The 23,138-nt window shown below is 50.3% G+C and overlaps 1 long non-coding RNA gene across 1 annotated transcript; it reads right to left on the reverse strand.

Annotated features, from left to right (window-relative positions):
• Positions 1–5,763: 5,763 nt before the first annotated feature.
• LOC119001202 (uncharacterized) lies at positions 5,764–22,979 on the reverse strand. Its single transcript, XR_005069504.1, has 3 exons — positions 22,678–22,979; positions 20,098–20,104; positions 5,764–5,776 (listed from the first exon to the last, which is right to left on the reverse strand). It is a non-coding gene; the product is annotated as an uncharacterized LOC119001202 (long non-coding RNA).
• Between the last annotated feature and the right edge of the window lie 159 nt (positions 22,980–23,138).

The raw sequence follows: 23,138 nt of genomic DNA on the forward strand, positions 1-23,138 counted from the left end.
AATACACTGTTGGTGTTGTCCTGTGACTCCTTCGGCTCAGTGTAACATTTTGGGGGTCCGTCCACGATGATGGCGGGAGCTGTAGTTCAAGTCTCCTTGTGCGGCTGGTTTGCTGCCCAGCTCTCCCGTCTGCTCCACCTGCCTGCCTGGGCCTGAGCAGTCTCGCATTGTCTCCATGGACATTACTGTCTAGGCACAAACTTGGCTGTGAGAAGAGTACGTTCTGGGGTCGAAGGTACAGCCTGGCGACTATGATCGACAGTCCTGTACCGGACGTTCGGAAGCTGCTGAGTAGATCTTAACTGTCACCGCCCATGCACAGGGAGGTGACTATGTGAGGTGATAGACGGGTTAAACTCAATTATGGTCACCATATCACAATGTATATAGTCACAATGTATGCAGAATATGATGTATCAAATCATCACATTGTATGCCTTAAACATACACATTTTTATCAGTCAGTTATATCTCGCTAACGCTAGGAAAGCAAGTGAACATGGCTTTTGAATGTGTTTTCCTAGCTGATAGGGCAAGACACTGTAGCGCTCTTTCTTTGGAAATGTCTTGGTGATGTTCTTTCCTACACGTTTCAGAGTCAGCTCGCTGAGATCCATGAAAAAATCCCTCTGGGATGCCAACTGCAATTGCTTTGAATCTATAGATCAATTTGGGCAGAACTGACGTTTTTACAGTCTTCAGCCCTCCGCCCACCCGGGAACCCAGTACGTATCTCCATGAAGATATGTACTGGTCTCCTTAACTGTGCACAGCCTTTTAAATATAGTGTTAGGGGATTGCCAGAGTCTTGCCTGGAATCCACCCCAGAATCGCTCAAAAGGCCTGCCCGATAGTCCTTGAGCTCCCTTCTCTTCTTCCTCAAGAAACATTTCCCAGTGGCTTCGCCAGTGATGCGCATGAGCCCCAGGGACTCTTCCCAGTACCTTCCCACCCCCTTCCCACGATCTCTCTTTCCCGCTGGTACCTCTTCCCAGGAAACTGACTGTGGCCAGCTTTTTCTGCAGCCCTGGGAGGCAGACTGGGGTCGGGGCCAAACCCAAGGCCTTGGGTGCCACTTTGCTGGAATTTGAATTCTGCTCCCACCCCCGCCTAGCTGTGAAATCTCGGCCACGTGCTCCTGCTTGGTTTCCTCATCTGTAAAACGGGAGGGGCAATGACGCTAACAGTGCCTACGTCAGAGACTCGTTGTGGAGATTCAGTGAATAAACGCATGTGAACCTTCCAGGACAGCGCAGCACGTGTGCTGTTGCTTCTTGAGGTTTCCAGACATTGAATTTCCTTATGTCTGTGGAGGCAGGAACTTCTCCAGAGTTTTCACTGAGCGTTATCTGACTTCAAATTCCAAGCCCAGGTGAAACAACCGGTATTGGTTGGCATGACAATTACGCGTATCGCCTGAGGAGTTTAAACAACAACGAAAGGTGTTTTTGAAGCTTGACTTCACCATTTGCCCGCCAGGTGGCCTTCGGCTCCTAAGCCTCGGTGTTCCCACCTGTAAAATGGGTGTGATATACAAGTGTAGCTAATTGGTGGGGACCACTTTGGTAACAGTGGGAAGGGTCCCATTTATCAAGGCTCCGTGATGACAGTTAACGTTGCGTCCTCCAAGGTTGCTGCTTCTTCCTAGAGACCCTTTGCCTCCTCGCCTTTCCCACGCTAACACCGTTCTAGCACACTGTGCAAGTTCAGCTTCCTGGGCCCCACCGCAGAAATGTGGATTCCGCCACGAGAACCAGGAATCTGCGCATTTGTGGCAGGTTTGATTCCTGCTTAGAGAAAACAATCCCAGTGGCTTGACGTTGCCCAACTACAGCCTCAGGGGAGCACAGCCCGGGAGAGGGCTTCGTTTCCCCGACCCCAGCGCCTTCTTTTCTCCCTGGGCCGCTACTTCTTTCCTTTGCTGCACCGACCACCCTTAGCAAACACAGGGAAAAGAGCAGGGCCACTGGCGGCCCCGCAGTCCGTTCCCTGGGAGGCGTGAACGGGAGCCCCCTAGAGCACGGAAAGGGGAACAGCAGCTCGGTGCTCACTGTCCAGGGGCAAGTGCTAGAGGTACCAGGAGCAGCCACAGACCCCGCAGAGCAGGTGCCCCGGATGAGGAGGGGAGGGCGAGGGGGGCTGCACCCCCATCAGAGCGATCCTCGGGAGGCCTCAGGCCCGACCCATCCACAACAACGCTGGAAGATGCTGCGCGCCCCCGACCCGGGTCCCCAGGAACCCGAGTCTGATCAGCTGCTTCGTGATGGAAGTACAGGCAGTAGTCCACCGGCAGGGGACCTGCCTGAGGCGTGTCCGCGCCAAGCCTTCCTCCTTCCGCTCCTGTATTCTGGGCCCCCAAGATGCAAAGCTGAGTGTCTTAGGGCCCTGGCGGCGGCGGCGAGAAACTAGAGAGCAGGACGCAGGGCAGGGGTCTTCCGCCCTGTCAGTGGTAAGCACCATGACCCTCCCCTTCTCATTTCTTAGGCGACCTGACCCCTCGGCCTCCCCAAGGGGACTTGCAGGCAGAGTGGCACTCAGCTTTCATACGGACTGCTCTGGGCTTCATCTCCTGGTTCTGTCCCTTACCAGCTGTGTCGTCTTGGGCTGATGGGTGCCTCGATTTTTGCTTCTGTACAATGGGGCTCAGCATAGCTCCACCCCCTGGGGCCGCTGTAAGGCCCCAATGCGCCTGACTGTGAAGGGCTTTGGCGGTGCTTGGCATACACTACTAAACACGCCATAGACAGCAGATGTCCCCTTGGCAGTCCTTCCATCCATCCAGCATTTACTGGTTCCAGGAACCACGCTAAATGTCATGCCATTCAATACTCACTCTTGTTATCGCCATTTTTCAGACTGAAGAATTAACGCTGAACTGATTCAGTGTCTCTGAGGTCACATGGCTAGGGTGGGACAGAGGGTAGGATCTGAACCCAGACCTAGGCTGCTCCAGGGCATACACCCTTAACCACTGCTCTGCCCCAGTGGCTTGGTGGCTCCCCGTTTGGTCCCCGCCCTCTTCATCCTCGATTCCTCAGCTTTTCGCTGGCACTCTAGCTCCCCATTCCCAGCAAGGCCCCTCACTTTTGGGCGCTGGGATCCTGGAGGTCATGGCTGATGCATTTCTGAAACTCAGCATTGTCTGCTTCTAGCCACCGTCTGCTCTGGCCCTTTCTCCCCAGAGCTGGAGTCCTGCCCTTCTCCCAGGCTCTTCTCCTCCCAATCTACCCACCAGGCTTTCCAAATTATGCTAACAATTGCTGACAGGTTTGCTAGTAACAATCCCTCCCGCTTTTTTTGTCTCTCTGTCACACACCCCACTCTGCATAAGACCTCTCCCTACCCTCCAAGCCACCTGGAAGCCCAAACGGCCAGAGCATAGAGGGACCTCGCCTTCCTTTCCTGAAGTGGAGCCAGACAGCAGGTCCATGAGATGGCTGGTCATTGAAGACCACACAAGCCCTGATTTAAATGGCTTTGAGTCATATAGGGAGGAAGTAGGACCCCATTTCCATGTCCTCCCTGATTATTGGGGGAGCAAGTCTCGGTCTGGTCCAACCTGCCTGCGGTGCCTCTCCGTCGCTGGCTGATGCTGTTTCAACAGAGGGAAGCTGTGCTCGGGGGCAGAGTCTTCAGCCCACGGTCCAAGCACATTTGAATAACAGCATTTTCTTCTCCTTGCATCAATTTTTACACTTGCCGTCCATTTACGGCATGTGGGATTGGTTTTCAATGTACGGTAGTGACAGAAAGGCTTTTTCACGATTGATTACTTTTAACTTTCTGATTTAAACATTATGAAATATTGCAGACACATAGAAATATGGACAAATCACATTGCAAGCAACTGGCTGGCTTAAGACACAAAAACACTAGAAATACGTTTAATGTCCCTGGGTGCCTCTCCTCCGTTATATTTCTCGCCCTCGTACCTGCCCTGGCCGGGCACTGTCCTGTCGATTATTCCCAAACATGTACTTATGTTGTATTCCTAAAATTATCTTCTTTGTGTGTTGGTGGGTGCCTCTGAGGTGTAACACACACACACACACACACACACGTGTGCACTGACTCTTAGTGCACTTTTAGCCTAGTAAATACAATATAATCACCATCAAGACCATTCAGAAATGACCAGGCCCCCAGAAATCTCCCTCATAGCCCCTCCCAGTCAACTGCCCCCCACCCCCCACCACCCCGAAAGAAACCATTGCCTTGACCCCTGTGGCATAGACCCGTCTGGCCTGTCTGAACAATAGAAAGTATCATTTTGTGCCTATTTCAAAGTTTATACAAAGGGTATCGCTCGGCATGGATTGTTCTGCAAATGTTCCTGAGATTTTTCCATGTTGATACTGGGGCTTCCTTTCTAAAACAAATGTCTTTAACTAAGAAGCGTGCGCGGACTTAAAGGAAACCTCGAGAGCATACCAAGGCAAGAAGCGATTAGGAAACAGCGGCTCTACCTCACTGCCTTCCTTTGTCGCAGGTGTGAAACCGGAGGCCGGAGAGAAGAAGGCCACATCCCCAGGCCACTTTGCACGTGGGTGGCATGGTTGGGACCACAGCCGCAGCCCCAAATGCCTGAGGCCAGAGACTTGTCCCACTGTTCGTGTTGGCAAGAGAAGGGCCCTCCACCCCTGCTCAGAGCAACAGATGTCCGCGCTACTTCCTAGCCAGGGCGAGGCCCTAATCTGGCATCGCAGAAAGTAAACTGTTCTTGCGGAGTCGATTGTTTGAGAACGAAGCCTGGGATCGGGGCCGTGTGCTGCTGGGGGCATGAGACAGCTGTCCAGCCTTCAAAGTTATGACAAGCCTTCTACTTGGCAGCCCACCTCGGTGACCTATATTTTAATATGTGCTATTAGATTAGTGCTAATGAGACATCTTAGGGATAAAAGAATTATGCTTGCTGCCCAGGCTGTGTAAAAGTACAATCGAATTAAGGGCTGAAACCGTTTAGGACTCAGCTAGACAACCTGGCCCCCAGGCTGGGCCCGAATGGAGATATTAAGCTTTGGAAATTACCCAGGGAAAAAAAAAGTATAATTGATCTAAGGTAACTTCACTCGTCTAAATTAAATAATGTGATTGTTCCAGGCAGAAAAGATCGGGACGAGGAGCCGGACGGAAAAGGCTTGCTATCTGCAAACAAAGTTATAAGTTAAAGCCCCCGGGAGCTGACTTTCCCCAGCAAGCTGAGCCGCCCTGATGGCTTTGAGGCCGCTTGAACGTTGGCAGGAAATGGATGTCGTCTGGGCATCACAGAACCCGAGGTTGGGTAGGGACCCCCGGCCTCCGTTCCCTAGCCAACACCAGAGCTCCCCCAGTGTGGGGAGCCCCCTGAAGTAGGCTGTCGCATTCCTCCATGCTTGGTTAGAAGAGGTTTCTCGGCGGGTGGCCGTGTCTATCCGCAGGAGGGTGGCCCTCCGGAACACCGAGGGCAGCGCGATCCCACGTCCCTGGAACCAGCCTCCACCCCTCCCATGCCCACCATTTATCATCACACACTTGTGTGCCAAGAGCCACCCTCAGGCTGCTTCTCGAGTCAGGGTGTTGCAGGGAACTCCGGGGGTGAAGAAGAGACATGCCATCCCCTTCTCTGGCCTAAATGTTTGCCTGCCGCCAACGCTCTGACGGTGTCTAGATCTCCTGGGGACAATGACAGTGCTGGTGCCTCTCGTAAAGGGCCAGCAGCTGCCATCTGAGCCTCCCAGGGCTGCTCCCGGACCTGAGGCTCTCACCTCCTCCACCTGCATCATCAACCCACAGGCGGCTCCCCGACCTCACCTCCAGCTCCCATCTGCCCTACCCCTAGGTGACGTAGCGGCTGCATGGAAGGTGACACTTGGGGGCTCACCAACCCCCCCCCCGCCCCCAGTATTGCTGCTTCTGTTGTCTTAAAACCCATAGTTAACCATTTTGTTTTCATGGTTGCCGTCTTCCGGCTAAAAACCAGCAAGAATGTGTAGATACAAGAGGCTTCATCCCTCCATCCTTTTTGTTCTTATTTTCTTTCCTCCCTCCCTCCCTTCCTTCTTTCCTTCCTTCCTTCCTACAAGGATTCCCTAAGCGACTCTTATATGTCAGGAATAGTTCTATGAGCCAGGACTACAGTGGTAAACAAGACAGATGAAGTCCTTACCTAAACACAAGCAGGAGGAAAAGTCTAGACACGAATAAGCAAATAAAGAAGATATTGATGGGTGTGGACAAATGCTTGAAGTCACTACTGGGGTGTGGGTCAACTTAGAAAGTCCCCAAGGGCCCCTGGTTGGAAGCTGGCTGAGAGGTCTCCCAAGGTGAGGGGCAGCCACGCAGAGGGTGCGATGTTTGTGGTGGGGGAGTGAAGAAATGAGATGTGGTCTGATTGTCAGGCACCTTCCGACCACACTGAGGAGGACAGTGTCACTCCTGATGCCATGGGATAGTCTTGAGGGCCTTAGGGTTGTGTTTCAAGGGTCTGTCCAGTCAGGGTGCAGCGTGGAGGGCAGGGGTGGAGCAAGGACCTGGTCAGGAGGCTCTGGGGGCACCGGGGTGGCGGGGGGCGCGCTGAGAAGCGATGGAGACTTTCCTCCCAGCCTGGAAGAGAAGGGTTGGCAGGGAAGCAAGGGCTGGTTGTGACAATGACTCCGAAAGAGCCGTCTGGGACACTTTCTGAGTTCGGAACTGTATTAAGAAAACTTAAAGAGTACATGGACGCACTCTCTCGAGTCCCTTACACATACAAATGCCTCCTGCCTGGCGCAGCCCTGCCACTGCGGGCCCCCCCCCTCTGCCCTTGGACGTCAGACACACGGGACATGCTCCCAGGGCTGCTGGGCTCAGAGCACCCCCCAAGCTGACCATTCTCTGGATGGGTCTTCGCACAGGGCAGAACACGGATTTTGGTTGTTCTTAAGGACATGCCTGGATCTCACCCTGTGGACAAAAAGATGACCTTTGGTATGCAGGGCAGGAGAAATCTCCATTCCTTCAGCGCCAGTTCCAGACATGAAACTCCTGTCTTCAAGCCCAGAGAAGGTGAGTCTAAAGCAGAGCCCTGGCTTATTTGGCACGCGGACATTCCCTGCTAGCTCAAGGGAGAACTCTGACACCCCTCAGCCCGCCCCGTTTCACTCCGCGTGGGAACCTCCGCTCTTGAGGCCTCGGCTTTCCCTTCTGTGCAATGGGCAGACGGATTCCCGATGTTCACTTCTATTCTGAGATTCTCTGTCCTGACTCAGAGGGAGTGATGGGTGGTGGGCTTATTGGCGCTGGAACGGGGACTGCGGGAGACGGCTCTGAGCAAACCCTCCGCCTGTCTCATTGTGCCCTGGACTTGGGCTGCCAACTGCCCAGGCAAGGGGTCCAGTGGGAGGGGGAGGCCNGGATGGAGACTTTCCTCCCTGCCTGGAAGAGAAGGGTTGGCAGGGAAGCAAGGGCTGGTTGTGACAATGACTCCGAAAGAGCCGTCTGGGACACTTTCTGAGTTCGGAGCTGTATAAAGAAAACTTAAAGAGTACATGGACGCACTCTCTCGAGTCCCTTACACATACAAGTGCCTCCTGCCTGGCGCAGCCCTGCCACTGCGGGCCCCCCTCTCTCTGCCCTTGGACGTCAGACACACGGGACATGCTCCCAGGGCTGCTGGGCTCAGAACACCCCCCAAGCTGACCATTCTCTGGATGGGTCTGCGCACAGGGCAGAACACGGATTTTGGTTGTTCTTAAGGACATGCCTGGATCTCACCCTGTGGACAAAAAGATGACCTTTGGTATGCAGGGCAGGAGAAATCTCCATTCCTTCAGCGCCAGTTCCAGACATGAAACTACTGTCTTCAAGCCCAGAGAAGTTGAGTCTAAAGCAGAGCCCTGGCTTATTTGGCACGCGGACATTCCCTGCTAGCTCAAGGGAGAACTCTGACACCCCTCAGCCCGCCCCGTTTCACTCCGCGTGGGAACCTCCGCTCTTGAGGCCTCGGCTTTCCCTTCTGTGCAATGGGCAGACGGATTCCCGATGTTCACTTCTATTCTGAGATTCTCTGTCCTGACTCAGAGGGAGTGATGGGTGGTGGGCTTATTGGCGCTGGAACGGGGACTGCGGGAGACGGCTCTGAGCAAACCCTCCGCCTGTCTCATTGCGCCCTGGACTTGGGCTGCCAACTGCCCAGGCAAGGGGTCCAGTGGGAGGGGGAGGCCAGGGAAGACTCACATATCAGTGAGTCATCACATTTTCCCGACTTCTCCTGTTGTTTTGGTCACCTGGGGTCTTTGCAAAGCCTTCATTACCTTCCAATTATCTGGAAAGTTTTTTTCCCCTTTTTTCTCCTTTCCTCTTACCTTCAGACTTTGAAATTAGCTCAGTGACTCAGCCATTTGACTTTTTATTAATTCCAGGCTCCCGTGTCCTATCTGCCCATTCACCTTCCTGTTTCTCAGAAGCCTGGCTTGCACTTGAACTCTTCCAGGCAGCCACAAATTAAGCCACTGCCAAGGACTCCCTGCTACCTTCACCGCCGAAGTGCCAGGATTTGGGGGCTACCTTCCGCTCGTCATAGTTCCTGTGCTGAGAACTCTGAGTCTCATTTCATGAGTACAACGAGAATGCTGAAGTTTCTGCATATTTTCTAATAGAAAACGCACAAAAACAAGACTCCTAATAAAGCAGGCCAATAGGACATCGTGAGCTGTGGCTAATAAGGTAAATCACAAAATTTCTAGGGCAGAGGAGACTCCGTATTCATCCAAAGCAACCCTGCTCTCCACCCTGTCACCCCCAAACAGAATCCATCTACTGTATTTTTCGGACTGTAAGACACAGGTTCCCCCCTCAGCCCAAATTTGGGAGGAGTAATGATCGTTAATGCTGCTGTTAAGTTCTGTTTGCATTTACATTGATGAAACATTATGTTATTTGTGTTATTAAATATTTTACCACATTTTTTGCTTCAAAAATTTTTTTCTTATTTTCTCCTCTAAAACCTGGGTGCATCTTATGGTCCGAAAAACACAGTAATATGTGCTTGAATGCCCCCCATGATGGAGAGCTTACTTCTTTGAAAGACAACCGACTCCACAGGCAGGCCTCTCTGATGTCGGGGAAGCCCCCTTCCCTCCAGGTCCATCTGTCTTTCTACCCCTTGGAGCCAGACAAAAGAAGTTGCTCCCTCCTTCTGCGAAGCAACCCTGTGTCTCTCTGAGCCCAGGAGTAGCAAGACCAAGTAGCGTTGGTCTCCCGGCCAACGCTACCCCACTCTCATTGGCTCTTCTCTTCTCTGGGCCAAGTACCCAGCCCCACTGCTTTTAACTTGTCTTCAGGGACTGATTCCAAATCACTCCTGGAACTGCCTTTGGAACCCTACGGCTGCCAGGGGGTGAAAGCTAATTGCTTAAGAGGCCATCGGGACCCATTTCTCTCCCCTCCTTGGCCACTTTCTTAGGTTTCCTTGATCCGGTTTGTGTCGATCGCATCCTTGTGAAAAGTAAACGTCTGCGAGGCTCCACCACCCTCCCCCGCGAGAACTGCGTGTATTCCTTCGCACCAGGGACACGCCATAGCCCGTCTCGATCGCTCAGGGAGGTGCCACAAAGCAGCGGTGACATCGCTCAGCCTGATGTCGCGGTGGCCGATGGAAGGGGTTGCCTGTTCCAGAAGGTCACCGACCAACGCCTTGGGGACCAGCTCTGGGCCCCCGTGTTTTATCTGGCTCACCTGCTGCTTTGCAAACCGAGAAACGTCATGTAAAACTCTCTTAAAGCATTGGGAGGTCTCTCCAGCCCCTCCGAGTCTGGGAGAGCGCAGAGCTCTCCGGCGGACCCCAGACTCCTTACTCGCTCACCTTTCTGCCGACCTCTGTGACGCCGGACAGTTTGCAACCCCTGCCCCTGGCACTTCGACCTCCTTGGCTCCAGCATGATCCCCTGTTGTGGTGGCACTGGCTGGGGAAGCCTTATTGCCTCGCCCCTCCGCGAGCACCTCGGGCTTTCCACACACACCCACGTCCCCGGCCATGGCTGGCCCTGTGCCTGAACTCCTACCTGTGTGAGTGTTGCCAGGTGTTTCCCCCGCTCGCCAAGTGCCTTTGGCCTTCCTGCTGTTTGCGCACACTGTGGCTTGGCCACAGGCACCCTCCCCGCCTACCCCACCCCAGGTCTGCTAAACACACGTGCACCCTGCCATCGGCTTTAGCGGGTGTCCCTTTATCTGAGGCAGGTGGCCTGTAGACCTTCTCCCCGGGCACCCTCAGCATCCTCCAAAGGTGGGTTTGTTTTCGTAGTTTTCCCACCGGGGAAGCGAGAAAAGTGCACTCAGCGGAACTTACCACCGACTTAGTGACCTCGGAGCCAACGAGGTGGCGGGGACGTTGGTGGGGGGTGAGTGGGGGGACGAGGAGTAAGTATAGTCTGGTCAAGTCCTCACTACTGTTGCCCCTTAAAGGCCTTGAGAGTTTCAATGTGTGTTCAGTCCCTGACGTCCTTCACTATCATCCAAATGTGAGCCAGAGAGCAAATGACGGGAAGTGGGCCAGGCTGGATGAACCAGAGCAGGGTTCCGGTGGGACCTCCTCGGGGAGGGGTATTGGGTATGCCCGCGTGCACCTGGTATTCGGGGATGGTGAAGCCAGACCGGGTTGACCCAGCTCAGCACCCCCTGATTCCTGAAAATCCTGGCCCCAGTGGCCCCCACACGTGGCACATTGTCTCGGGGACCTGGCCCAGGATCAGGGGCCGCTGCGCTTTGGGGCCCAGGGTGACCTGGGAAACAGCCACTCCCAGGGCACCCAGACCAAACCCTGCGGGTTCTGTGGCATAACAGGCGATGCGTCCAATTTTACACGTGAGACCTGAGCCTGGGACTGCAGACTCACTCCGGTCCGTGAGCGGCGTGTCTGTGCTAGAGGAGGAGAGACGTAGGCCATCCACGTGTGGCCTCTACTGCTGGGGGCCAGGAGCCGTTTCTGGGAGCCGAGGCTGCAGCGGCCTCTTCTTTCTGGGCCCGACATCCTCTTCCCTCAGAAAAGGGGCACTTGGCCATTCTTCCTCTTACAGCTGGGAAGCAAGTCCCCACCCTCTGCTTTTGGGCTGAACTGGTGAAGAAGCCCAAACACAGATGCTCAAGGCTGAGCAGTGATCACAGGAATGGTGTCTCTCCACAAACCCCTGCCCTTAGGGACTGTTCCCCCCGCCCCGCCCCAAATATGGAAGAAAAAAAAAGGAGTCCTTGTCTCTTCCGCTTTTAGGGATTTGCTCACAACAAAATACAAGGTGAGAAGGCTTCCCCACCCAGCAGCCCCTTCCCCAACACACACAGAGGGGAAACAGCTCCCCTCCGCTGTCCCCGGTGTGCAGCAGGACCAGGACTCAGCTTGGAGCAGCGCCCCCGGCGTTACTGGAATGGAAGGGCCAGGTGCCAGGGGTGTGTGGGGACTTGCTGACATCTTGCCCAGGTCATGGGGGGCAACGAAGGGCGCAGCAGCCCTGGAGGAAGTGGCTGCTCCAATCGCCGCCCAGGGAGAGGAACAAGGTGGCTCTCACCTGGGCGGGGAAGCCCCTCCACTCCCCCATGTCTCCTGAGGGCGGCAGGAGAGTTGCAGGGCCTCCAGTCTGAGGGACAGAGGCCACCCTGCTGCCGTGTGGTGGCCACCAACCCCTGTGGTTGGACAGATGGTCAGTGAGTGTGAGGCTCGAGCACCTGTTTTGAGTGTTTGTTTTCTGCACTCAAACCCCCCTCAGGGCCCCTAGGCCTGTGTCTGGGCGTGAGCCCTGCAGAAGAACCAGGGAATCCCAGTCCCGACTCCTGGGCAAAGAGGCCTTGAGAGGAAGAAGCTGGGGTTCAGAGGGAAAGGCGACAGGTGACAGATTTGTTGGATGTGTAGGAAACACTGTGTCCCCCAGCCTTCTCACAGATGTGATTTTTACTAATTCCAGAAGATATAGTCTTACCCTGACATCCTGACTTACTTGTGAGCCCGTGATGAGAACTTGGACACAGGTGGTTTTCCTGGGGAGGTGACCCCGGGGACAGGAGTGAAGCAAAAGGGAGAGTGAGCCAGGGAACGGGGTGTCACCAGGGTCGTGCCTACATCTGCCAGTTCCGCCGAGAGGCCCCTGTGCGCAGTGCCTCCCAGCATCGCCCCCTGATGGACAGAAGGCCCCAGGCCCAAGCGGGTGAGGGGGGCTCCCTCCGAGGTCAGCAGCCTGCCTGCGTTGTTGTCAGTCTGTCCACATGCCAGGAGGCCGGAGTGAGAGCAGAAGGACGTGCTGCGCCCTCTTGAGGTCGTGCACGGCCTGCCAAGGTGAGTCTCAGCCCACCAAGAACGTTCCCTGGCAGCTGAGGCTGACATCAGAGGTGGGCCCCCTGATGGCCGAGCTGCCAGGTTCCAAAGGTGTCTCTCTAGAATTCAGCATAATACCCAGGAGGGCAGCTTGTGAATGGCCAGTCTTTCTCCGTCTCTCTCTCCCTCTCTCTGACACACACGTGTGGTCTGAACTGACTCAGAAAATCTCGGGGACCGTCTGTAGATAAAGAGACATCCCCATTTTGCAGATGAGAAGACTGAGTCCCAGGGAGGGCAAGGCATGTGACAATATGTCGTCAGTGGATGGAAGTAGGGACTGGAACCGGAGTACCCTGACCCTGGCGTTCTTTTCTCTGCGTAACGGACCTCCTCAGAGGAAGGTAAGCTGAGGCAAAAACGGGGGGAAGGGGGGCAGGATGGGAGAGTCTCGAGCATTAGGAGGGGTGCCTCTGGGTTCTTTCCAGTACTGCTCCCCTCTGCAGGTTCTTCGGCAAAGTGCAGAAATCCTCCCTCTGCGCCCCCTCCCAACCACCAAATGTGCACTGAAGCCCTGGCCCCTGCCCGGCTATCAAGCCCTCCAGGAATAAACAAGGCTTTTCCTTCCATCGCCAGAACACTGCGGCTCCCCTCCCCGAGCCAGGCGTCACCGCTGCCATGGTGCTGGGGCTGGGCGGCCCCGGCAGGAACACACCCATAAACGCACAGACAATGGCTGAGGAAATGTGTGTGGGCTGTGGATGTGGCTCAGGGGCTGCCATGGGAGGGATCAGAGCGAAGAGGGTCTCTGTTCACAGTCACCTCACCACTTGGACCCTCTGTGAGTCCTGAGCTCTGTCCCAAGGCCCGTGCGGTAGACCAGTGGGCGTGCTTACCCAGCGCTGCGGGGAACCGAAATCCGTACAGGGACTTGGGGGAAGACGTTTGGCAGTTTCTTACGAAACTGAACCCACAGCTTCTCAATGGCCTAGCAATTCAGCCTCTGGGCATTTGGTCGAGAGAAGTGAAGGCATGTCAACGGTGCCTCCTTACCTGGCAAAGGGAACAAAGGCTGCAGGTGGAACGGAGGCTGTTAATTAACTGCCCTTCGAATGAAGAGGTGAGGCCGGACTGCCCTGCGCACCCTTTTAAGTGGAAAAGGGAGGCAGAAAAGGTCAGAAGGATGTGCAATGTGAAAAAAAAATCCTGTTTTCGCTGGTTTTGATGTGGCTCAGTCTCTCTGGTGGGGATAAGGGGTCGGGAGCCCTAGACTGTTGACAACCTGGAGAAGCTGCCAAGGGTAAGAAAGCGGGTCCCCACCAAAGCCTATAGAAGGAGAAAATGCAGCCGAGCTGACTCCTTGACTAGAGTCCAGTGAGTCTCCCGGGGCCTCCGGGATAAACCGACACATTTGAATTGTTTAAGCCGCTACGTTTGTGGTAATCTGTTACAGATGCAACAAGAAATGAATGCAGAAGGAATTCAATTACACACAAAAATATTTTCTAATATTAAACCATCCTTACATTCCTGGGATAATAAAATCCATGTGATCATGAGTTTTTTAATGCATGGTTGGGTTAGATTTGACCATTGAATCTATATTTATAAATGAAGCAGAGTAATTACTGCTCATTCTCATATTTCCCTTACTTGATTTTGGTATCAAGGTTACTTTGCCCTGTGAAGAGTGTATGATCTTGGGATTATCTATTTCTTGAATGTTTAAAATTTACCTGTAACTCCATCTGGGGGGTTTTACAGGGGGGGTGGGGTGGATTTAAAATGACTAATTCAAATGGAGCTACTCAGGATTTCTCTTTCTTCTGAAATTAGACTTATCAATTCTTCTTTAAAATATTCATTTGATTTAAATTTTCAAATATATTTACAGAACATATTTCAGAGCCTTCTCTTGGGATTTTAAAATCCTTTCTCAATATATGATTGTGCCACTCTCAGATTCCCCAAATTGTCTTTCTCTTACCGTCTCTAGAGTATTTTTCCTAGAGGTGGAAAAACTGTCATACAAGGTCACCACCGGACAGAAAGGCGGACCACCCTCCTCCGTCCTCCATGCCCATCATTTGTCGTTTTGAGCACGTCATCACATAAATGAAATCGGACGGTAGGTCACGTTTGGGGGATCAGGTCTTTTCTCACTCAGCCTCTTTCTCTGGAGAGGCACACACGTGGGTGTCCGGGTTATTTTTTGTTCTTTATCCTGATGAGGAAAGTTGCTACCGGCCCTTGTGTGGATGAGGCTGTCGTGTCTCTGGGACACGTGCCCAGGAGGGTGACTGCTGGGTCCCTGGGTGCTGCGTGTTTCTTTTTGTGAGAAGCTGTCGAACTATTCCCGTGGTGGCTGTACCGCTTTCCGGTTGCGCCAGCAACGCGGGAGTGGTCTCGTTTCTCCGCGTGCTTGCCCTTCCAATAGGTGCCTCGTAGTATCTGTCTCACTGCGGGGTTTTGAGTTCACTGGGGTGCCGTTTGTTTGCAAAACCATACAGGTTTCAAGAGGACAATTCAACACAACACTATCTGCACGCTGCACCATGCGCCCATCGCTCAAATAAAGTCTCTTTCTATCCCTGTTTATCCCCCCTTTGACCTCTTCCCCCTCTCCCCCTGGCTATCACCATATTGTTGTCTATGCATTTTATGTGTATTGCTTAATCCCATCACCTTTTCTTTTTAAATATATTTCATTGATTATGCTATTGCAGTTGTCCCCTTTATTCCTCTCCACCCTTCACACTGCCTTCCACCCACATTCCCCCCTTTAGTTCACGTCCAAGGGTCATACTTATAAGTTCTGTGGCTTCTCCATTTCCCATACTATTCTTACCCTCCCCCTGTCTATTTTCTACCTACCATCTATGCTACTTATTCTCTGTACCTTTTCCTCCCCTCTCCCCTCCAACACCCCCGCTGATAACCCTCCAAGTGATCTCCATTTCTGTGGTTCTGTTCCTGTTCTAGTTGTTTGCTTAGTTTGTTATTGTTTTTGTTTTAGGTGTGGTTGCTAATAACTGAGTTCTTTGTCATTTTATTGTTCATATTTTTTATCTTCTTTTTCTTAGATAAGTCCCTTTAACATTTCATACATATAATAAGGGCTGGGTGATGATAAACTCCTTTAACTTGACCTTGTCTGGGAAGCACTTGATCTGCCCTTCCATTCTAAACAAAAGCTTTGCTGGATGGAGCAATCTTGGGTGTAGATCCTTGCCTTTAATGTCTTCGAATATTTCTTTCCAGTCCCTTCTTGCCTGCAAGGTTTCTTTCGAGAAATCAGCCGACAGTCTTAGGGGCACTCCTTTGTAGGTAACTGTATCCTTTTCTCTTGCTGCTTTTAAGATTCTCTCCTTATCTTTAATCTTGGGTAGTGTAATTATAATGTGCTTTGGTGTGTTCCTCCTTGGGCCCAACTTCTCTGGGACTCTCTGAGCTTCCTGGACTTCCTGGAAGTCTATTTCCTTTGCCAGACAGAGGAAGTTCTCCTTCATTATTTGTTCAATAAGTTTTCCATTTCTTGTTCTTTCTCTTCTCCTTCTGGTACCCCTATGATTTGGACATTGGAATACTTAAAAGTGTCCTGGAGGTTCCTAAGCCTCTCCTCATTTTTTTGAATTCTTGTTTCTTTATTCTTTTCAGGTCAAATGTTTCTTCCTTCTTGTCCACACCATTGATTGAGTCCTAGTTTCCTTCCCCATCACTGTTGGTTCCCTGTACATTTTCCTTTATTTCACTTTTCATAGCCTTCATTTTTTCATCTAATTTGCAACCAAATTCAGCCAATTCTGTGAGCATCCTAGTCACCAGTTTTTTGAACTGTGCATCTGATAGGTTGGCTATCTCTTCATTGCTTAGTTGTATTTTTTCTGGAGTTTTTTAAAATATATTTTATTGATTATACCATTACAGTTGTTCTATTTCCCCCCCTTCATTCCCCTCCACCCGCAAACTCCTTCCCCCACCATTCTCCCCACCTTACTTTATGACCACGTGTCTCAAGTTCTTTAGATTCTACATTTCCCCTACTATTCTTGCCCTCCCCCCTATCTATTTTCTATCTACTGTCTATGCTATTTTCTGTGCCTTCTGCCCCCTTCTCCTCCTCCCACTCCCCTGTTGCTAACCCTCCATGTGATCTTCATTTCTATGGTTCCACTCCTGATCTAGCTGTCCTCTTGGTTTGCTTTTGTTTTAGGTGTGGTTGTTAATAACTGTGAGTTTGCTGTCCTTTCACTGTTCATATTTTTTATCTTCTTTTTCTTAGATAAGTCCCTTTAGCATTTCATATAATAAGGGCTTGGTGATGATGAACTCCTTGAACTTGACCTTATCTGAGAAGCACTTTATCTGTCCTTCCATTCTAAATGAAAGTTTTGCTGGATAAAGCAATCTTGGCTGTAGGTCTTTGGATTTCATGACTTGGAATACTTCTTTCCAGCCCCTTCTTGCCTGTAAGGTCTCTTTTGAGAAATCCGCTGACAGTCTGATGGGTACTCCTTTGTAGGTGACTGTCCCCTTATCCCTTGCTGCTTCTAGGATTCTCTCCTTCATTTTAGTCTTGGCTAATGTAATTATGATGTGCCTTGGTGTGTTCCTTCTTGGGTCCAACTTCTTTGGGACTCTCTGAGCTTCCTGGATTTCCTGGAAGTCTATTTCCTTTGCCAGACTGGGGAAGTTCTCCTTTATTATTTGTTCAAATAAGTTTTCCACTCGTGGCTGTTTCTTTCCCCCTTCTGGTACCCCTATAATCCGGATGTTGGAACGTTTAAAGATGTCCTGGAGGTTCCTAAGCCTCTCCTCATTTTTTTGAATTCTCATTTCTTCATTCCTTTCTGGTGGGATGTTTTGTTCTTCCTTCTGGTCCATTCCATTGATTTGAGTCCCAGTTTCCTTTCCATCACTATTGGTTTCCTGGACATCTCTCTTCATTTCAATTAGTTTAGCCTTCATATGTTCCTCTAATTTGTGACTATAATCAACCAGTTCTGTGAGCATCCTGATGACCAGTATTTTGAACTGTGCATCTGAGAGGCTGGCAATCTCTTGGTCGCTTAGAGTTATGGGCTCTGGGGCTTTGAGTTCTTCTTGAACCATCTTTTGGCCTGTTCGTGCCTGTTACATATCAGGATCGGAGCCCTAGGTGTTCACTTTTTCTAGAGTTTTGATCTGTTCTTCCATTTGGGCCATTTTTTTTTGTCTTGACCTCCTGTTATGTAGTAAGGGGCAGAGCCTTAGGTATTCACCGGGGCCGGGGGGGGCAACCCAAGTCGCTGGGTTGTGAGGCTGTATGTGGGGCAGGGGTCCCAGAGGGAACAATGGCCCTTGCTGTGCTCTCTGCCAGTTTTCAGTCACTTCCCCCACTACCCATAAGCAAACTGGGCCCTTCTGGTGCTGGTTCCCAGGTGAGTGGGTTTGTGCACATTTGAGGATCCTGTGGGTCTCTTCAGTTAACTCTCCTGTGAGGCTGGGAGTTTCTCGTGCTAGCGCAACCCCCACAGGTGTTTTCAGTCAGAGGTTTGAGGCTTTATTTCCCTGCACTGGAGCCCTGGGTGGTGGGTTTGTCTCGCTCCCCTGTTGTTCCTCCTGGTTTATCCATGCGTGAATGTGGGACCCCCGGTGCGCCAGCCACCGCCTTGCTGTGAGTCCTCTCCGCCCAGCTGCCCATCTCCGCCCCTCCTACGGGTCTGGGTGAGTGTTTCTTCTTCAACTCCTTGGTTGTCAGACTTCCATACAGTTGGATTTTCTGTCAGTTCTGGTTGGGTTTTGTTTTTAAATTTGTTGTCGTCCTGCTTTTGGTTGTGCGAGGAGACGCAATGTATCTACCTACACCTCCATCCTGGCTGGAAGCCCCCATCACCTTTTCTTTTTCCCCAGCCTCCCAACCCCCTCCCCTCTGTCAGCTGTCAGTCTGTTCTCTGTACCTATGCTTCTGTTTCTATTTTGCTTGTTAAATTTTTCATTCATTAGATTCCACACATAAGCGGCATAGTATGGTATTTGTCTTTTTCTGGCTGGTTTATGTCCCTTAACATAATATTCTCCAGGTCCATCCATGCTGTCACAAAGGGTAAGATTTCCTTTTCCTTTTTAACGGCTGAGTAGTATGCCATTTGCATTTCCACAATGAGTTAAAATGTGGAACATCTTTTCACGCGCTTATTCACCATCTGTATATCCGCTGCAGTAAAAAGTCTGTTCACATCTTCTGACCATATTCTAATTGGATTGGTTTTACTTTTACCATTGGATTGGGGGAGTTTTTCATATATCCTGGGCACTGTGTTGTTAGGTATGTGATTGGCAAGCATGTTTTTCCAATGTGCGGCCTGCTTTCTCACCTGCGGAGTTCAAGACCCGTAGAAGACGCAGACAGACGGCAGCCCCGGTGCTGACATAGGGTCGAATGAAAGTGCAGTGAGGGGTCTCCTGTGCTGGGCGAAGAATGCGCCATTATTTGAAAGTAGATGATATTAAATGGAAGGTGTGTATCGCAAGCTCTAAAGCAACCATTGACGGTAAATAAATGAAGTGCAGCTAGCTACTAGGCCAAGAGAAAATATAAAATAACAAGAAATTGATTATTCCAACGAAGTCAGGAGAGGAGGAAACAGGATCAAAGCACAGATGGAAGAAACAGCAGACAAAAGGCAAGACAGCGGACCCCAGTCCACTCACATCAATAGCCACAGTAAATGGGAGGGGACGAAACGCTCCAGGGAAAACACATGAACCGTCAGAGAAGGTAAACATGCGAGACCCAAACGGGCCATAAAACACTCATGTGAGTGACGCATGTGGAATACAAAGACACAGATGGCTAAAGGAAAGAAGATGAAAAAGATAAACCATGCAAGCCAGCGCTGATCATGAGGAAGTTGGGTGGCGAGAGCGGTGACGTCACTAACAGGACAGGGAGTGTCGCCAGAACAAGAAAGGACTATTCCTAACGACGGAAGGGCCAGTTCACTGAGATGAAATAACAATCAAAAGTGATTAGGAACCTTATGGCAGAGCTTCAGACAGAATGACAGCCGATAAAAATCACAAGTGTAGCTGGAGATTTCAACATCCCTCTCTCAATAATTAACAGGCCCAGTAAACAAAAAATCGGCAAGGATAAAGAAGGATGCCGTCCTGTCCACTAACCTCATCTGACTGGTATCTATAGAGCACTACACCCAGCCATTGCAGAATGCATTCTTTTCAAGGAGACCTGGGACATTCACGGAGATCTACCATAGGCTGGGACAGAAAGTGAGTCTTAAAACATTTCAAGGAGTTGAACTTTTAAAAATGACCACAGGAAAATATTCCACCTCCGTCTAGGCCAAGACAGAAAAATGTCCTCATTGTCTTCCTTTTCCAAAAGTGGAATTTTTCTAGTGCATGCTTTTACTGAGGGTGGTCCTTCAAATGTGTGTGTTTTTCCTGCCAAGATCTCAGTTCCAAAGTCCCTTGTCTTAGGTCTCTCGCCACCACAAGATGCTAAGTGACTTTTGTTACTGAGACCGACCAATGTCTGAAGGTCAACCGTCACTTCTGTGCCTTCACGCTGTTCTGGTTCTCGGCTCCCTTTCCGGTTTTTGGCCTGTGCACACACACTCAGCCATGCTTTTCAAACAAGAATGTGATGCTCTGTTCAGCATTCTAGGGGTTTTGTGGCCAGGGGGTTCTCAGATTATCCGGTTTCCATGTTTCTGGAACCTGAAGCCTGTCATGTAATTCTTGAGTTATTATAGGGGTTCACGTTGCCTTGGCCTAGTCACAAGTGCCCACATATGCAGCCAGACCGCCTTGGGTTTGCACCCCAGCCTGCTACTCACCAGTGACCTGGCTCAGAGTAAGGGGGGAACCTCTATGATTCCTTGCGTTGGGAGTTTCAGGGATTGTACACTCGGGTTTCTGGTTTGTCGTCAAGATGATCTCTATTCTAACACAACGCAAGACACAGGAAATAAAAGGTGACGTTATCATTATTCATTCATTCTTCAAATATGGAGCATTTCTTATGTATCAGGCCCACCTAAGTGCTAGGGACAATGGACAATAAACTGATACACCAATAATTTCACAGAGGTTTAAATGCAGTAACAAAAAAGGTCACAGGGTTGAAATGTCTGTAGAGACAACGTGGGCTTTTAAAATTGGGCGATGGGGGGTTCGTACTGAACGACGTGCCCTTTGATTTAAAATCTGAAGGAAATGAAAAATTAAAACATCAGATATGGAGGTCGCACAACCCTCTGAAGATGGTAAGAGATCACCAAATTGTACCCTTGAAATGGGTGCACCACACAGTGCGCAAATCACATCTCCAGGAAGCTTTTATTTTAAGTCTGAATGAAGAAGGAAAAGCCAGGTGAAGATCTTAGGGAAAGACTATTCCAGAGGGAATAGCAGTACCAAGACCCTGAGGCTGGGAGGGGCCTTAGTCAGTTTCAGGGAAAGAAAGGCCGGGTGCTGGAGTTTCCTGAGGGAGATGAGGGGGCTGGGATCGAGGTCGCAGGCAGGGGTGGGGCCGCCAGGGGCCTTGCAGGATAATCGGGACTCCATCCAAACTGCAGTGGGCAGCCTTTGAAAACAGGAGCAGTGCTCTCCGGTTTATGCTGTGAAATGGGTGCTGTGCTTTCTGTACGGCAAGAGAAGTTATAGGAGGGCAAAAGCATAAGACGGGAAAGGTCAAGGCTGTGCTCTGTGATAGGTGGAAATTTGATGTCCAGAACCCCCATGTTGGAACATATGTGGCACATGCTAGACCTGTGAGTTCTATGGACCAAGTGGCCGCGTTGCTTTCTATAAATGATTAGAAGTGTGGCCCTTGGAATTGGACAAAATTAGGTTTCATTATAAGCTGTGCCACTTGAGTGACGTCAGGACAGTTTTAAACAATACCCGTGCTTGGGCGTGTAAATGAATTCAGGTCTGTAGAGCCCATAACATGACATCTGATACACGGTAAGCACAACAGGTTAGTAGCTCTTATTACTACTATTATTGTTCCTGATTGGACTAATTGGGAAGCCTGTTGCTTTTACAAAGGGGAAACTGTTTTTAAAGACGTAAGTTTACTTACCTTTAAGAAACATTGGCCATTAATCACTAAGAAGTAGAAATTACTAAACTGTATGTAATCTAAGATAATATCGATTTTTTCCAGTAATTAAATGAGTTTGACACAAATTTTAGGGATTATAAAATCGTCAGTGAGTTTTTCATTTTGGAATTTAGAAAGTATAAATAAGTCCCTTAGCAAGCTATTTGTAATTATGAACTCTTATGGAGTATTGAGTTGGGTATTTTTAATAGTCCCAAAATAAAAATGAAACTCCCATGTTCATTATTAGAATGATTACACATTTTACATTATAGCTCCCTGGAGGGAAAGTAGGTACACTTTTTAAAATTTACATTTACAGAGAACATTAATGACACTGGAAAATGTTATAGTGTAAGTGAAAGAATAGGATATAAACTATCATAAATATTGTTCTCTTGAGAGTGTAAGAATATCTAAAAAGAAGAGTAAAATGAAATATGTCAAAAATTAGTCATACTGCATTTGGGGTAGTGAAAATACACATGATTTTCTTTTTTGTCATTCTTTTCTCTGCTTTTCAGCTTCTCTAATACTGAAGTCTATAAAATATAGACAATTTTATAAGAGTGATAAGAAAATGGTAAGGCTAACGTGAGAAAAAAGTGTAACAAAATATAATGGAGACAATTGGTTAGAACTTGCTGGCCCTTCAATACACTTGAGAAGTTTGTTGGGAGAGAGTAATTACGTAGAAAGAAGAGGTAATCAAATGGGGCGAAAGAGCAGAAGTTCTTCAGGTTATTGTCCTTTTGGGGGAGTCTGGAAACCCCTCCCAGCTGGGTGGGGTTTACCAAACTGGGCGACGTGTGTATCAGAAATACACCGACAGCTGGGTGAGGGCCTCCACCTCCATCCTACCACAACATACCACTTATTTAATGCTCTGCTATAATAATTCCTCCCCAAATTAAGACGTTCATCCGAGTGAACCAAAAAGAAGAAAAGACTGCACACGTGTTTGCTTTCCTAGAGGATTGCTCACTGGCCTGTTTTATCCTCTGTAGTGAGGGCCGAGAAAAGGCAAACACACCGGGGCCTCTGTGGGAAGGGGCTCGCCTGTCCCGGGTCACTGGACACCGGCTCTCGGGGTGTCAATCAGCAGTAGTCAGGGAGGCACGGTGCTCCAGCGCTGGTCCCAAGGGGCGAGTTCCGGGCCTGGGGACCGGGTATCTGCACTGCGCGTGCCCCCCGCAGAGAGCAGACCGCAGGGCTTCTGAAGGGCAGGCGGCCTCTGCGAAACACCCATTGTGGGCACCTGTGCCAGCCGTCACGCTCAATGCCTGCAGAACCGTAAACGGGTGAAAACTGAAATACATTACAGGACGGAGGCCACTCGGGCTGTGGCCCTCAGGAAGTCCTTACCCCTCCGCGGGACTCTTCTGATGGTCCTTTTAAGGTTTATAGGTCTCAGGATCTAGTATTTCTCCTTTTGAAGAGCAACTTATTTTTTCCCCAATGATTATATAAAACCACAGTGCATGTAACTGATTTAATGAGATGCCGTTCCTTACTTTCCATCCTAGGAGGAGAAAAGCCCCTTTGAAAGATCTTGGTTAAGTGAAGGCCTGTCTGTAGTAACGCTGAGGTTCATGGCTTGTGTTGTCGGCACCCCCTCATCCCCCGCACCCCACTCCATCAAGTCAACTTAAAAAAAGATTTTTTATTTTTTAGAGAGGGGAAGGGAGGGAGAAAGAGAGAGAGAGAAACATCAATGTGTGGTTGCCTCTCACAAGGCCCCCACTGGAGACCTGGCCCACAACCCAGGCA

This window comes from Sturnira hondurensis, unplaced genomic scaffold (genome assembly GCF_014824575.4).
Source record: "Sturnira hondurensis isolate 20B ecotype Veracruz unplaced genomic scaffold, ASM1482457v3 Scaffold0016617, whole genome shotgun sequence".
In the NCBI taxonomy this organism is placed as follows: Eukaryota; Metazoa; Chordata; class Mammalia; order Chiroptera; family Phyllostomidae; genus Sturnira; species Sturnira hondurensis.